This window comes from Calliphora vicina, chromosome 2 (assembly GCF_958450345.1).
Source record: "Calliphora vicina chromosome 2, idCalVici1.1, whole genome shotgun sequence".
In the NCBI taxonomy this organism is placed as follows: domain Eukaryota; kingdom Metazoa; phylum Arthropoda; class Insecta; order Diptera; family Calliphoridae; genus Calliphora; species Calliphora vicina.
Genome location: NC_088781.1, coordinates 58267896 through 58285659, shown reverse-complemented (window position 1 = coordinate 58285659; position 17764 = coordinate 58267896). Strand labels below are relative to the sequence as shown.

The 17764-nt window shown below is 27.6% G+C and overlaps 1 pseudogene; it reads right to left on the bottom strand.

The window, feature by feature from the left end:
- Window positions 1–7324: 7324 nt before the first annotated feature.
- LOC135950487 (uncharacterized) lies at window positions 7325–10070 on the bottom strand (annotated as a pseudogene).
- Window positions 10071–17764: the final 7694 nt, after the last annotated feature.

Below are 17764 nucleotides of genomic sequence, written 5' to 3'. Positions count from 1 at the left end.
GCGACAAAGATTACCATATGAAAACTCTACGCAAAATCAATTATTTTCCCGTTGATAATAAAGTAGTAAAACCTAAAAAAATATATTATGTCATATTGATAGTGAAAAATTAAAGTGCTAATAAAATTACGAAGCTTAAGGCTCAGGGGCAGAATATATTAAACTACAAATGGACAAATATAGAACCAACAATGTCCATTTTCTGACATGGTTAATCTAGTATTTAACTTTTTAGTACTTCCTTTAAGTAAAGCAGATGAATTTTATGAACATATTTTCTAATTTTTTATTTAAAAATAAATATAAACCAAAATTCTTAATTTATAATATTTTAGCTTTTTTTGGCTTTTTTTCTAAAGCGGTTTAGCTTTTTCTGGCCTTTTTTTTGAAGCCAATATAGCTTCTTTTTTCGCCAGCTCCTGGCAACACTGTATATAACTATTAAAGGCCTGCACAAGGCGAATTTATACAAGGTGGAGTCAGTCAAACAGCTGATAATTTTTTTTTCGCTTTTTGGTTCTAACAACTGTCAAAGCTTGTTTTTATGTTTAAATATCTACATATTCTAAGCTTATTAACAAAATATTTATTGTTTACATAAATAAGTAAAGCCCTCACTATTGAATTATCTACACTATATTAAGTTTAAATACTTATTTGTTTAATTTTTCAATTTGTTTCTTTGACATTTGTTAAGACCAATCGTTGTTTTTGTAGAACTGACACCACCTTGTATGAATTCGCCTTGGGCCTGCACAAGACAACATTTTGTAGAAAAATGTCTTACTTCAAAATTTGATGCTTTGTTTTGTTGTGTCACAACGCGAAAACCGTGTTGTGTCATGTCATGTCTATAACTATTGATGATGCTGTTGTTATGTGTGGTAGCTTGAATTGATGTTAACAAGTGTCGCATTGTTAGATAGAATAAAATTGCATAGCAGAATGAAATTGTACACAACTGCTGAACTGTGAAAATCTGAGAACTATTATTATTTAGCATTATATTTTTTTTTTAAATATTTAGAACAAATAATATAAGGATTTTTAAAAAATATAAATAATAAAGTGTAACACAGGAAAAAGAAATTCATAATTGGAATGAATTTTTTAATAAATATTATTAATCGAACAAGAATTTTTTCCAAAATTTTTTCATTCAGAATAAGAACATGTTCATAAATATTTTAAAATTGTACATGAAGGAAATTTTTGCTTTTTTTACACAAATTTGTTGCTATTTTATAATAAATTGCATTATGTAGTTCAAATATTTTTGTATAATATCCCAATATTGGCCAATATTTCTAAATGTATCGAAAAGTCTGAAACGTAAATAATATAATTAAAATTCAAAAAATGCAGTAAATTTAGCCCATATTTTCTCATTATATAGCTGAAAATCATAAAAAAATTAAATATTTTCCAAGAAAAATTTCAAACATTTTTGAACAACATAAAAATATACCAGACAATTTAAATAATTTTGTTCAAGCCTCCTAGATTTTATTTGAAAACAAAAAATAGGAAAAAATTTCTGTGAAGTTACGCAATAAATGCCCTACACTTTTGCATTTGTTCCATTGGAACATTTTCGTAGATTTTAATAAACACGTTTGTCTTTAATATCATTAAATATTTTATAAACTTCACCGTTAAGGATTTATACATTAATTTAATTTTCTTTAATTAAACACCGTCTAATAGGCCAATTGGCTTTGTTCATGGAGTTTTATTTTATTTAGCAATGTAATTATTAAATGTCCCGTTAATAATATTCGAGCGGTTGTACCTAAGTCAGGTAGTATTTAAAATATGTAATATGAAAAACATTACATTTTTAATTCCTTTTTAAGTAATAATATAACAGGTAATATTACTAAATATTGTAAAATTTTCCAAAACAACAACAACAAAAACCTATTGGTGTACTTTCGTATTTTTATTTTGACCTACTACCTATATAATATAAATATAAATTCCAGTTGTATTTTTATAGTAAATTTTTTCTTATTGCACACAACAAATACTACAAATGAATTGAAATCATCTCATACAAAAAATGCCTCATACATGATTTAAATGACTTGAAATTATTTTCCATGTCATCCATGCATCTGTTAATTTTTTTAATGTTGTGTGTGTTATGATCAGCGTTACCGTTGGAAAATTTTGGAAAGTCGCACAAAAAGGGGATTTTTGATAAAAAAGTCGCACAAAAAGGGTATTTTGGCATTAAAAAGGGGCAATATTTTTAAAAGGATAGAAAATAAACAAAAGAGATAGAAAGCCCAAATTTTCTATTGAATTTTGTAATATATATAAATTACATTTCATATGAACAAATTATTTTTTTATATTTTTTAAATTAATTTTCCAAATTTGTATAAAACAAAGTTTTATCAAAAAACTAATAACAAACTCCTGAAAAAAATTTAAATTTTGTTACAAATAATTTGTTGTTTTTTATTACAAGCTTTCAAATGTAATCTGATACAAATTTCAAATTCATAAACATTAGAACTCGTAAAATTTTAAAATATAAAAAATTTAATCATGAACACATAAGTATTTGGTAAAAAAGGAAAAAAATATTTATAAAAGTGCCTAAAATTAAATAGAATTAAAAATCTTTTGCTGAAAGATGCAAAATCAGGTATCTTTGTTTTTTGCTAATTATGAATATTAATGCTCCATATAATAATAGCAACAAAGCAGAACTATTATTAAAACTAAAAAACTGTTAATTAAAAATAAATAAAAAATTATACAAAATGACTGAGGAATTTCATTTTAAATTTAAAAGATTTTTCGATAGTCACCGAATGGAAAAAGTGAGAACTGACTTTTTTCACTTAAATTTGAAATAAATTAAGAACTATATAAAGAAAATATATATTATATATATATATATTAAAACTAAAAAACAATTCATTAAAAATAATTAAAAAATTATAATTATAACAAATTAAAAAATAAAAAAAATATGAAGTTAATAAAGTACATACACTCATAAAAAAAATTGAGTAATCCGTACTTAAATCAATCCGGAGCGGTGTCAATAGTAGGGTAAGTACGGATTTTCTTAAACCGAGTACATAATACTTGATTCAAGTACGGATTCATCAAGACCAAAAATCTTAATTTTAGCTCTCCCTAAGTACGGCCGAGATTGAATTAATCTTAAAATGAGCTTGATTCAAGTATTCTAAACTTGTTTTAAGCACGAATTCATACTTGATATAATCCAAAAATCGGATTGATTTAAGAATGTCTGAGATTGAATTAATCGCAAAATGAGCTTATTTCAAGAATTCTGAACTAGATTTAAGCACGAATTCGTACTTGATATAATCCAAAAATAGGATTGATTTAAGCTCGAATTCGTACTTGATGTAAGCCAAACTAAGATTGATTTAAGAAAAACACATTATTTTTTATTTTTAATAAATTTTATTTTGTTTTGTTTTAAAAATTTAATATTTAATAATACATACTTGCAATATGAGATAAAAAAATATACAATTTAACAATTTTAAAGCTCAATTGCCACGGAAGTCATCTTCTTCAATTAGCCAGTTGCCACCTTTGGATTGTGACGTCATCGACGCCAAACTAGAATATGATTAAGATTTATTAAATTATATTTGCAAAAATCAGTATTATTAAATGCTTACCTGTATTTAAAAGCTTCTTCCTAAATTCGATTCGAAGACCAAGAGGAGGTATTGCTTCCTTAATGTTTTCACCTTTCATATATTGCAAGCTGTTGTATGTTACAAACAATGTACAAACAAATGATATAATATGAAAATTGTTTATAAATTCATTTATAATATTAACTATACAATATTAAAGATTTACCCCCATATTCATAAACAATTTTCAAAGGTTTATAAAAAAATATTTCCATACAACAGTCGTTTTATAAACCTTTGATAAATTTAAAAATTATTTATTAATATGAGGATAAGTCATTAATATCGTATAGTTATTTTTATATTTTTTTTAAGTGACTGTACTTGTATTTTTGCAATAAGAAACATATTTTTCATTTGTGGTACAAAAATACCATCAGTTCATGGAAAAAACAGTTATTTATACTAATACACACAACGACGCAAGCAACAAATTGTGTACATGTAAATACATATATATAGGTGTTTGTGTGCCTATAATATAGACACACAAACATCAAGCACGAGAATTCTTGAACTAAGAACAAAATTCTTATATTATTTGTTTACAAGTGCACATTTTGTTGTTTGCGTCTTAAAAAATATGTTTCTAAACAATATGCGCAACTATATACATATGTATGTGTGTGTTAGTTCAAATGAAAAAAATATTTCTTATTGAAAAAATTTATACGTACATACCACGTTGTACCGTTATTTAGTTTTTTAAGAATTTGTTCAACATTCTATTTATAAAACATAATATAGTAAGCCAAAAGATAACATGTAAAAATAAACTTATCCAAAGATTTCTATTCACTTGCTGTATTCTGTTTTATAAATAGAATAACTGTATTTTTTATAAATAAATCACAATCATAAATAAATTACCTACCTTTTAAATACCCATAAACACAGGGCTGATGAAACTCCTTGAGAAGCTGGAGCAGGAGGGTGTCTTCTTTGTCCGGAACCATTTCTGCCTCACTCATATTTTTTTCACACAACACAAAATACCGAAAACAATATAGAACAACACGGAACACGGAACGCACAAAACAGACTGATGAAATTGCTTTTTTATTCATGTAGCCAACCGACAGCGCGAGTAGAAAATTACTTTGAGAACAGCTCAGAGAGTAAATTTTATACCGCTCTTTTTCTATTATAGATCAATATAAGAATTTTTTTCTTATTTCAAGTTATCTTACTCTTAATTTGAAGTTTAAGAATTAACTACTTGCTTTAACTACTCACTTGTACTTAAAACAAGATTTTCTTACTTAATTCAAGAATTTCGTTCTTGTTTTAAGAAAACTTCCGCTTGATTTTTGTAATCAATCCCGTTTATACTTATTCTAAGTACAAATGAGTATGAATCGTACTTAAATTTTTAAGTACAATTCTGGCTAAATTTGAGTAAAATAAACTTAAATTTAGAAGTGCTTTTTTCTTTCTGTGTACATACATACATAAGGTACATACATTTCAAATAATCACATTGAGGTATAAGACCTAGTATATGTACATTAGAGTGCTCCAAGATTGTATGGACGAAAAAAACTTTCTAGGTACAGGCCGTCCCCCCCTCTAGAATTGTTCTATGTATTGTAGAAACACGTTGTGTAAAATATTTGGATGATAGGATAACGTTAACTGGTGGCGCAACGACGCTGAAGTTTTGAGGTGCATTTACAAGGGGAAAATATGCAATTTTTTCAGTTTTTGTAAAAATTTTGCCATTAAGTAATGACTTTTACAATTTAATTTAAAAGAATCGAAATGTGTACGTAATTGTCGTTATAATAAGATATAAAAGACAAAAATTGGTGAAAAAATGTTAAAGTTATTAAAAAATCGCCAGGCCATTACCGTGTCTCAGGCCACTAGAACAAGAAATTTATGAACGAAATTAACATATTTTGAGAAATATTAAAATAAAAGCTTATTTTTACTTAAAATATATCCATATTTACTTGTATATGAGTTTTTGTCCTCGTAGGATACCGTTAACCTATTCGCAGGTATGACCAAAAAAATTAAATTTTTTTAACGGCAGTTTCAAAACTCCAATTTCAAATTTTTAAAAATTTTGTTTAACAAATTTCAGAATTTTTTGATCATCACATGGGGATTTATTGACAACATAATAGGGAATAAAAATGTGAAAAAAGTATGTCAATACCTCCTATAGTTTTTCCGTACCTGCGATATAAATTTTGCGATTTTCGAGAAAAACTAATTTTTTGGCCATATTTTTGGGAATGACCAGAATTTCATTACTGTAATGATTTTTAAGTAAAAGCTATTCAGAATAATATAGTCCAGGTAATTTTAAATATAGTCTGAAAGTTTTACTAAAATCGGAAAACTTTAACCCTTAAATCGTGAAGGTCAAAGGTCAATTTTTTCAATATTTGGAATTTCTCATGGAAAGATAGCGAAATATTATATATTTTTGGGCCGATTTTGATGAAACTTAAGAAAAATATAAAATGAAGTCTAGTATTCACAATAACAGTACAAAAATGGAAATTAACCCTTAATAGCACTTGGGGTCCAAATGACCCTCAACTTTTAAAATCACGAAAAACACATTCATTTTGACCCCAAGTACTCTTAAGCGTTAATTTCCATTTTTGTACTGTTATTGTGAATACTAGACTTCATTTTATATTTTTCTTAAGTTTCATCAAAATCGGCCCAAAAATATATAATATTTCGCTATCTTTCCATGAGGAATTCCAAATATTGAAAAAATTGACCTTTGACATTTACGATTTAAGGGTTAAAGTTTTCCGATTTTAGTAAAACTTTCAGACTATATTTAAAATTACCTGGACTATATTATTCTGAATAGCTTTTACTTAAAAATCATTACAGTAAGGAAATTCTGGTCATTCCCCAAAATATGGCCAAAAAATTAGTTTTTCTCGAAAATCGCAAAATTTATATCGCAGGTACGGAAAAACTATAGGAGGTATTGACATAGTTTTTTCACATTTTTATTCCCTATTATGTTGTCAATAAATCCCCATATGATGATCAAAAAATTCTGAAATTTGTTTAACAAAATTTTTAAAAATTTGAAATTGGAGTTTTGAAACTGCCGTTAAAAAAATTTAATTTTTTTGGTCATACCTGCGAATAGATTAACGGTATCCTACGAGGACAAAAACTCATATACAAGTAAATATGGATATATTTTAAGTAAAAATAAGCTTTTATTTTAATATTTCTCAAAATATGTTAATTTTGTTCATAAATTTCTTGTTCTAGTGGCCTGAGACACGTTAATGGCCTGGCGATTTTTTAATAACTTTAACATTTTTTCACCAATTTTTGTCTTTTATATCTTATTATAACGACAATTACGTACACATTTCGATTCTTTTAAATTAAATTGTAAAAGTCATTATTTAATGGCAAAATTTTTACAAAAACTGAAAAAATTGCATATTTTCCCCTTGTAAACGCACCTCAAAACTTCAGCGTCGTTGCGCCACCAGTTAACGTTATCCTATCATGCTAATATTTTACACAATGTGTTTCTACAATACATAGAACAATTCTAGAGGGGGGGACGGTCAAAATTCGCAATTTTATTTTTTTGGAGCACTCTAATGTACATGGTATTTGGAGTATTTTTATATTAAACGAACTAAGATAAAAAACGTTAGACATAAATATTAATTTTGTTACAACAGTTCATTTTAGAAGTATGTAAATAGAAAATTATACAAAAGTATCAATTTTTAATATATTTTAAGATTAAATAAAAGTGCTAAATTACTTTTTCTTCTATTGAGTAATTTACAAAGTTGTATACGTCCTAGACTATGGACTAATCTATGGACATGTTAATAAATTAGTCGATAGACTTATACAGACTAGTAAATAGACTATTAATTAAAAGTACTTAATATGCCTATAGTACTTAATTTTCCATGCCGGTTTTTGTTTATTTATTACAAAATGAGTTTTAATATACTATGTACATAATATGTACTACATATGTATATTTTACAGTTAATAGTATATTTACATTTTTTTGATAAATTACATTTATACTTTTTTATAAGTTCATCGCTAGGAACCCAATTTTCCAGGTCCATATTTAATAAATTTTGTGCCGAAAGCATGGACTCACATGTGTCCACTTTTAACCTATTCGATAACTTATTTTTCATTAATGATAGTTTCGAAAATATTCTTTCTGCAGACGCACTACTATGTGGCAGAGTAAATACGTAAGTTACAAATTCATATAAATTAGAATATAAGTCATTATTAAGCCTGTTTTTTAAATTACCAATTTTATGCCAAAATTCTTCTGGATTAGTAATTTTAAATATATTTTCATATGATTTATCATTAATTTTAGTTTCTAACATTTTTAATTCTTGTATAAATATATCAGGTTTACTGATTACATTATTGTATTCTGAAACCAAATCAAAGTAATTAATTTCTTCATTTGAATTTAGAAAGTAAGGATCTATATATTGTAAAACTGAAAGTTTTTTATTGTTCAGGTCAATTCTCGAGATTATTTCTTTACAAAGTTTTTGGTAAAAATGTAAAATATTTATTTTAATTTCAATAATACAATTATCTGATATTTTTTCGGAACATAAATCAGCTTCAGCCTCATGACCTATATATATATTAATTATTTCTTTAACGTGCGAAGCGTTCATAAAATCTATTTCTTCAATTTTTGTTTTATTAATAAATTCTTTTTTTAAAAAATTTGTAAAAATTTCTAATAAAATATCTTTGGTGCTGGATGTAAGAAATATAATTTGAGACGATTCGCTTTGAAAATTTTTATTAAATTTATTCATTCTATTAAGAATATACACTAAAAATTTTAAATAAATTTTGGTAGTAGGGGACAAACCTTCCTGAATTTGGAAAATTTTGTTCAAATTTGAAGTACATTTTTCTTCGAATTGCGCTTGGATAAAAAAATGTTGCAAAACTCCCCAATGCTCCAATGTTCTTGCTGCCACGGACTCAAAAGAAAGCCATCTGGTATCGCTTAATCTTAAAATTTTATGTTCAGGTACGTCGAAAATATTTTGGAGTTCTTTAAAATCCATTTGCCGTTTTGAACTTCTGAAATATTTAAAAATATTACGAAGTAATTGTTCTACTTCATTAGGAATGCATATTAATGATGAGCTATTAATTAAGTTTATAGAGTGACAAACGCATCCAATATGAAAAAGGTGGGGTATTTTATTTTTTAACAATGTTGCTACACCATTCCTTTTCCCTACCATCGTTGACGCGTTGTCTGTTGCAAATCCAATAAAATTTTTCAATGGTATATTATATTCTTCCAGAGCTGCTAAAACCGTATTGGCTATACATTCGCCAGATCCATTGTCTGGTTGCAAAAGTCGAAAGAAATTGTCCACAGTTTTTCCTTTGTTTTTGTTAAATTGGCGTACAACAATAACCAAACATTTTTCGTTTGCTATGTCGGTTGTTTCATCAATTATAAGACTAAAAAAATCTTTTTTCATTTTTTCGGCCATTTCTAGTAACCCTTCAGAACCAAGAAACTGTGCAATTTCTTTCGACTTGGTGCGGCCGCAAGTTACCTGTTTTTAAAACATTAATTACCTGTTATTAAATCATTAATTTACAACAAATATAACACTTACTGATTTTGCAATGGTAGAATCAGGATAAATGGTTGCATTAAATTTTGAAAGTTTTTCCATCGATTTAAAAGAGTGGTTACAATTTATCATTCGCAGTACGAGTTTTATTTCCGCTATTGCAACTTGTTTATTAATTATTGTATTTTTTCTAGGCAAAAATTCCTCGAGTTGCATTTGTGAAGTTTCAGCCGCTATTTTCATATTTTCTAAATGTTTTGTGGTTTTCTCGTGGCGATCTAAATGATTTCGTTGAGAAATAAGTAGTTGCTTGCAGGCAATACATATTGGTTTCTTAGTATCCGAATCCTGTTTTAGCCATTTGTATTTCACCTCCCACTCTTTAATGTATTTTCTAGGTGTAATTTTTTTGGGTATGATTTTTTTTTTCTTCGCAGGAACAGAATCATCCGATGATGAAATAATTTCTTCGTCACAATCTTCACATTCCGAGGAACTTATATTATCGGTATTTTCCTCCACAAGACTTGAAGCCTGACTCGTTGACGGCTGACCTTTTTTGCTTTTTAACAAAAACCTAACAGATAAAGTTATTACTATTGGTTATAAAATTCTAATGCAAAGCACTTGTGAAATTTTCAATAACTTATGTATAGTTTTTTAAATCAGTTTACTTTACAATAAAATTTAATATAAGCAAAAACTAAAAAAAACGTTTTCTTTTACGAACGATCTTGAAGCATTCTACTTACTTGTCCATTTCTATTCTGTGTATTAAGTAGAGAGTTGATGTTATTTTTAACTTTTTTGAAACAATCTATTTTTTGTTTTGGCACTTTCACTATAAACAGCACAAAATTTTATTATTTTTTGTAATTTAAATTTCTTTCACCACAAATTCTTTTTAATTTTGCTATTTGACTTTTTGCCATTTTAGCAGTGCTACCAATAATGAAATAATATTTGCACGTTACGAATGGGAAAAAATTATGAAAAACAAGAAGCTTTTATATATATATAAACTATTATTATATAATAAAGCTGGTTGTTCCAAAAATGGTAAATAAAAGCAAAAACTACTTTTTTTTAAAAAAAGGGGAAAAAAGGGTCAAAAGTCTTGAAAAGTGGCAGATTTAGTTCATTTTAGTAAGGGGGCACAAAAAGGGGCAGGGTAGCTAAAAAAGGGTCAAATTGCGACTTTAGTCGCTCGACGGTAACGCTGGTTATGATGTTGTTAAAATGATGCTGAATTTGTTTTTTGTTTTGATATACATTGCCTTTGCGTGTTGCTGTTATAGCCTTTTTACACTAACCGTCATCTTAGAGGAATGAGTGGAAGATGATGAAAATGAAAATGAAAAAAGTTGTTTACACTTGTATCATCTCTCATCTTTCATTTTAAATACATAAAATCTGCTTATAATTAATGAAAAAAAATAAAATGGAAAATTCTTCAATTATCGGATTAATAATTGCACTTGAAGAGCAAAATCAATTATTAATTATTATTGCTATAAAATATTAAAAAAATATTATTAAAATATTTATTTCATTAATTTATATATATTCAAAAATTTACTTACTTTGTTCAGTCCCGCTCATTTTGTGACGTTTAATTTTTTTATACATATAAACAAATGTCATTTTTTTAGTGATGACACTAAAATTATCGAAAGATGATGATTGGAACAAAATGAGATAGGAACATCTTGTGAAGATGATGAAAGATGACGCTTTTTTGCTCTGTATATTTCTTATGGGAAGATGTTGTCATCTTGCCAATAGATGAGAGATGAAAGATGAAGCTCAGTGTAGAAAGCCTATTAAGTAGGTAAAAGAACATAACATGACATGACAAAAGCATCATGTGGCAATTGTCTTCATGTTAAACAATGCAGCTTGTGCAGGTCTTTAATAACTGTCTATGAAAAGATAAAGGAGTCAAATCCACAAGCCATTTTGGTTCATTGTTTATCCGACAGGCAAAACTTAGTTATTGTGGATTCGTGTTCACACATATGTATCATCAGCGCAAACATTCTTAGCATAGTAATGATTTAAAAAGCCTAAGCCAAGGTTACGTAGTGCAATGCTTCAGGAACGATTTTCAAAGTTAGCAGTTTTTTTCAACTCAATTCTTTATTCGTAATAATATTTGTACAAAGGCGTATATATGTATATATGTATACAATATTACATTTTTAAATATAGAGAGTTTAGATATAAATAAATGTTTTCAACTCAAAAATAGTATTTTGTCTAACTAATATAATAAGGAACAAACAACAGTTTAGATCAAGGGGAACACTAAAAAAACCCCATTTAAATATAAAAAAATATAAAAATATTTTATAAAATAAATTAGCAGTTTTAAATATTAAAAATGAAGTAGTTATGTTAGCAAACTCAATTTTTGTGATATTTTAGTCATAGAGAATAGACATAGAGCGAAAACTCTAATGTCAAAGACCTAATTCAGTTGTCAGAAACCTAAGTGGTGAGAATGTATTAGTAGAAAAAACTATGTGAAAACAAAAACAACACTCGTATGTGTGATTATTTTGAGTAATTTTTTTGTTTGCGTTTTTTTCTAGTTTTCGCTCTATGTTTCTCTATGATTTTTGTGTTATTTTTACTATTTGGGAAGTGCACTTGCCCACCCCAGAGTATTAGTCTAGCTACGCTTATGAGTAGTACTTTTCGAAAAATAACTTTTTTATGAAAAAATTACATCTCAAAACCCTCATTTATCCCGTTAGGTTGAATTTTCCAAATGTGTGGTGTTGTTGGGTTTTTTGTGTCTTTCAACATATCGGTATTTACAATTAAAAATCTGTAGATCATTTATTAAAAATAAAACCAAAATTCCTATTACCCGTTTTTACCCTCTTGAAAACGTACTTTTCTAATACATATGTTTGTGACTACAGAAATCTAAAATAACAATTTTATCGCTTTAAAACAAATAATAATCACTGTTTAAGAACAAAAGTTACACAATTTTATCCGTTGCATATCTTATTTCACTGAAAAGTATGACAATGCTTGACAGTTCATAATACGTATTATGAACTGATGTACATTAGATAAAAACAGAATCATTGGCTAAAGTCCGCCTAATTTTGTTTCAGGTTTAATTTAACAACGTGTTAAGCTACGTTTAAGTAACAAGTAAAAAACTAGCTCTTAATTGTATTATTTGTTAAATCAATCGAAAATTAAGAATCGCTAAGGGCAACAAGTAAATGTCATGAGCAACAATTGTTTGATAAGACAAATTTCTAAAAATCCCCCTTTTATAATATAAGCGATTTAGTGGTTCGAGTCGAAATTAAGATGCTCTTCAGCATACTATACTGAATTGGAATAATTACACAGGGCAACAAAATCGAAAAAAAATTTAGAGGCTTTTTAAACCACTACACAATTTTGATGTATTGTGGTTCCAGTAGAACAAATATGGTCCAAATTTTTAATTCTATGGAGAAGTTTTTTTTAAATTTTTTTTTTTAAATTTTGAATTTTTTTAGACATTTCTCCATATAATTTATGGTAACTTAAAAAGGGTAAGCCCGATATCATTAAAATAAACTTAAAAAAGTTTAAATTTACATAACCTTTAATGCATTTATATATTGCGTTTTAATCGGCTCAGTAGTTTCGGAGTTATATTAACAAATTGAAGCAAAAAATATATTTTATTACGTGAAACTAGCAAATTTGGTGTTTAAAAAACTCATGAAAAATCGAAAACGACAGAAATTGTTCAGGTTTATTACATTATCTCAAACCCACATAGTATAGCAACAAAACGAGATATCTATCATAAAAATCGATGGATTCTTTTCGAATTTATTCACAATTAAGTGAATTCTCTCAGTTTAATGTTCTTCTTTCTATTGATTGAATTTTGAAAACATTTTCCCTATGCTATGTACAAATTTTCGCAAACTATATATTGCGTCTTAATCAGCTCATAGTTTCGCAAAGCCTCATTGTTTTATCGCAAAGTTATCATAAATTATATGGAGGAACGTGTAAAAAAATTCACAATTTTAGAAAAAAAAAGTATCCATTTAATTAAACAAGTAATAAAGTATGGTCGGTCAAGCCCGACCATATAATACCCTACACTAAGTAAAAGAGCAAAAACATTTTTCTTTTAAAATTTCAATAATTTATATTTTTGAGTGATTTTCGGAAGTGGGGTTATATGGGAGCTATGACCAATTAGGGACCGATCACCATGAAATTATGTCGTGTGATTTGTGTCTATATAAAAGTTAACTATGTTGAATTTTGTGTGTATACCAACATTTTAATCGATTTATACACGTTAAAGTGATTTTCGGAAGCGGTTCTCTATGGGAGCTATGACTAATTATGGACCGATCGTAACAAAATTTATTTATTTAGAGCGAAACTTGTGTCGATACATATATAAATTAAACATTTATGACCGATAAAGTCCAATTTCGAGAGGTCATTTGTATTGGAGCTAGGTGAAATAATGGACCGATTTCAGCCAGTTTCAACAGGCTTGGTCCTTGAGCAGAAAAAATAATATGTACCAAATTTCATCGAAATATCTTCAAAATTGCAACATGTACTCTGCGCACAAGGTTTACAAGGACAGCCAGCCGACCAGACGGACGGACGGGTTTAATCGACTCAGAAAGTGATTCTAAGTCGATCGGTATACTTTAAGATGGGTGTTAGACTAATATTTTTGGGTGTTATAAACATCTGCGCAAACGTATTATACCCTCCCCACTATAAAAAGGCTTCACTAACCACTATATAGATTTGATGCATCATGGTTACCTAAGTACAAATATGGTAAAATTTGTATACCCTTCAAAACCACAGTGGGGAGGGTATAATGCATTTGTGCAGATGTTTGTAACGCCCAAAAATATTGGTGTAACACCCACCTTAAAGTATACCGATCGACTTAGAATCACTTTCTGTAAATTCTCAGCGAGTTGCTAAGTTTTCCCTAATTTATTTGACACGTAAAGACATAAGGTAGACATGTTATATATCAGTGGATAGAGGATTTTGTCTACTTTTCAAAAATATATATACGTTTTGACCATTAAAAAATTCATGGAATACTTTTTTGAAAAATATGACAAAAAATGTTTTTTATTGAAATTTGCATATATACCAATTTTTCAAATTGAAATAAAATTTTTATTTATGAAGATTTTTTAATGAAATTTCACAGGTATGTAGATTTTTCTATTTAAAATGGAAAAATAAAAAAAAAATTTGAAATTTGTTATCAAGTATCCCGCAATTCCCAAAAAAAATTAAAAATCCCAAAAATGTGATTTTTTCGTTTTTTGGCTATAATATGCATAATAGAGGTGGGGTTATCGGAGCCCTTTACAAAATAATTAAGAACTTATTGAGTCTTCTAAAATAGGTTACTATATTTTGATATCGAGTATGTGATTTGAGAGATTTTGCCCTAAATTCGAATTTTACATAAAAAATTGGCATTTTTTGAATGGACCTGATCCCGTCGGTATCAAAAATTATAAATGTTTTTTTTATTTAAAATATTTGACGTAAAGTTAGCTTTTCAAAAAGTACAAATTCATTATACATCCTCTTAGAAAATTTTTAGATAACTTAAAAAGAATAAAAGTACTTTTTTCCTAAAAAAATTGCGAAAAATCGCCTTTTTTAATTTTTTTATATTCAAATGCATGTAACTTTGGACACAGTCATGATATTTAGATCTATTGTTAAAACTATAAAAGAAAAATGGATAAAATCGGAGAATATTTGGAACCGCGGTCACCAAAAAACTGGTGTAGGGTGGGTAAAAATGTTTAAAATTAAATGCGAATATCTCCTAAGCTATAAGAGATAATTGATAGCTACGACGAGGTTTTATGTAGTGCTCGACGAGGAGATTCTGTATGTGCAATTTATTTTAAATCGTAACACAAACGAAGAAATAGGATCATTTTAAAAATTGAACACACCCCAGGTGTCCTACTTTGGGAACCCCTGGTCCCGCCCCTGGTGGGGTCATGAGGTCCAAATTCAAAACTTAAACTCGACTACACTTCCTCTTTGCGCATGAGAAATTTCATTCAAAGCGGCGTAAGGGTTTAGAAGTTTCAGATTTATTTCCCTCTTTTTTTATTCTCATACCACTGTGCGATGTCCGTCTGGCTGGCTGTCCATGTAAACCTTGTGCGCAGAGTACAGGTCGCAATTTTGAAGATATTTCGATAAAATTTGGTACATATAATTTTTTCGGCCCAAGGACCATGCCTATTGTTTAATTTATATATGTATCTCCACAAATTCCGCTCCAAATAAGTTTTATATACACAAAATTCATGTCACCAAATTTTGTTACGATCGGTCCATAATTAGTCATAGCTCCCATATAGACCCGCTTCCGAAAATCACTTTAACATGCATAAATCGCTTAAAAATGTTGGTATACACACAAAATTCAACATAATTAACTTTCATATAGACATAAATTACACGACCTAATTTCATGGAGAGCGGTCCATAATTGGTCATAGCTCCCAAGGCCCACTTCCGAAAATCACTCAAAAATATAAATTATTGAAATTTTAAAAGAAAAATGTTTTTGCTCTTTTACTTAGTGTAGGGTATTATATGACCGGGCTTGACCGACCATACTTTCTTACTTGTTTTGCTGTTGACCTGTGTTATCTAAAAAAATAGCAAAATTGTCTATGAAAATTTTATTTATTTAGAAATACAAAGAAATGAGTATATATTTCCAATTTATATTTTAAAACTAAAGGGTAATTTTCATGTTTGTTGTCCCAGTAAATGTAAATATTTATGTTTTTTCGCATTGAATTAATTGCTGTCATAATACTAAATAAAACAAATTTTGTATTCTAATCGTTTGTCTGTAAACGTTTTATTTTATTGATTTCTTTGTTGTATGATTACGTCACGAGAATTCACATAGAAATTTTAATAAATTAAAAAATATTATTTGTGTGTTTGTTATTAAACCGGTATAACATTTATAATAATTAAGATTATTTTATAAATTATTAGCTTAAGCACAGTGGGACTACGGATATAATAAATTATTAGCTTTGTTCGCTTTTACATAGTTTATACATATATTTAAAATATAAAAGAAATTTTTTCTCAGAAACTTAATCGGATGTCAGATTAAGGCCCTTTATTCATAGATCAATATGCAAAACCAGTAAGAAAGTATGGACCGCAAAGCCCTAGTAAATACATGGCGGTAGCTTTATTATATGAAGTCATGACTAATTATGGACCGATAACACAGTGATACAAAAAATAATGAAATAGAAATACCTGGAATGTGATTAGAATATTCAAAAATCTAAACCGGATACCGATTAAGCGGTTTTTCCGGTTTTGAATATTTTATATTTTCCATATTTTGTAATTATGAACTTTTAGTAAAGACAAACCAATAACCGAAGAAATTGATTTCGACATAAAGATTTTTCTATTATCAATAAATTTTACTAAAATAATAGATATCGTTAGCTTAGTGTTAAAACATGATAAGTCCCTTTTCATAAATTTTACAACAGATACATAACACTCTCAAAAAGCGTTTTGTTTTAAATATTTTTGAAATCTGTTAACGCAATTTTATTAATTATAATTAATTATATATTAATTATAACAAATAATTATTTGTTTTAATACAATTGAGGGATTCAAACGGATATATTTACATAGGTCAACAGCAAAAAAGGCTTCATTAACCACTATATAGATTTGATGCATCATGGTTACCTAGATAGAAAAATTGTACAATTTTTCAATTTGTGATGTGTGAATTTTTTTTTTTAAGTGTGAATTTTTTTAGATGTTTCTCCACATAATTTATGATAACTCAAAAATAGTTAGTCCGATATTATTGAAGTAAACTTAGAAAAGTTCAAATTTAAATAGCCTTTAATATATTGTGTTTCAATTGGCTCAGTAGTTTCGGAGTTATAGTAACAAATTGGAGCAAAAAATATATTTTATTACCTGAAAATAGCATTTTTATTGTTTTAAAAAAATCATAAAAAATCGAAAACGACAGAAATATTTCAGATTTATTGCTCTATCGCAAAACCCGTAATAGGAACAAAATGAGATTTTGACCATAAAAATCGAGGGATCATTTTCGAATTTATTCACAATTAAGTGAATTCGCTCATTTTCAGAAAATTGTATGTGCTTACAAGTGTGTACATTGAGTGTAAATTTTACATGTGTTTTGTTGTTGTTACAATTTTCGTTACAATAACAAAACATATGTAAAATTTACACTCAAAGTACACGCTTGTAACCAAATACAATTTTGTAAAAATGAGCGAATTTCCTTAATTCTGAATAAATTTGAAAATAATCAATCGATTTTTATGTTCGATATCTCATTTTGTTGCTATTATATGTTTG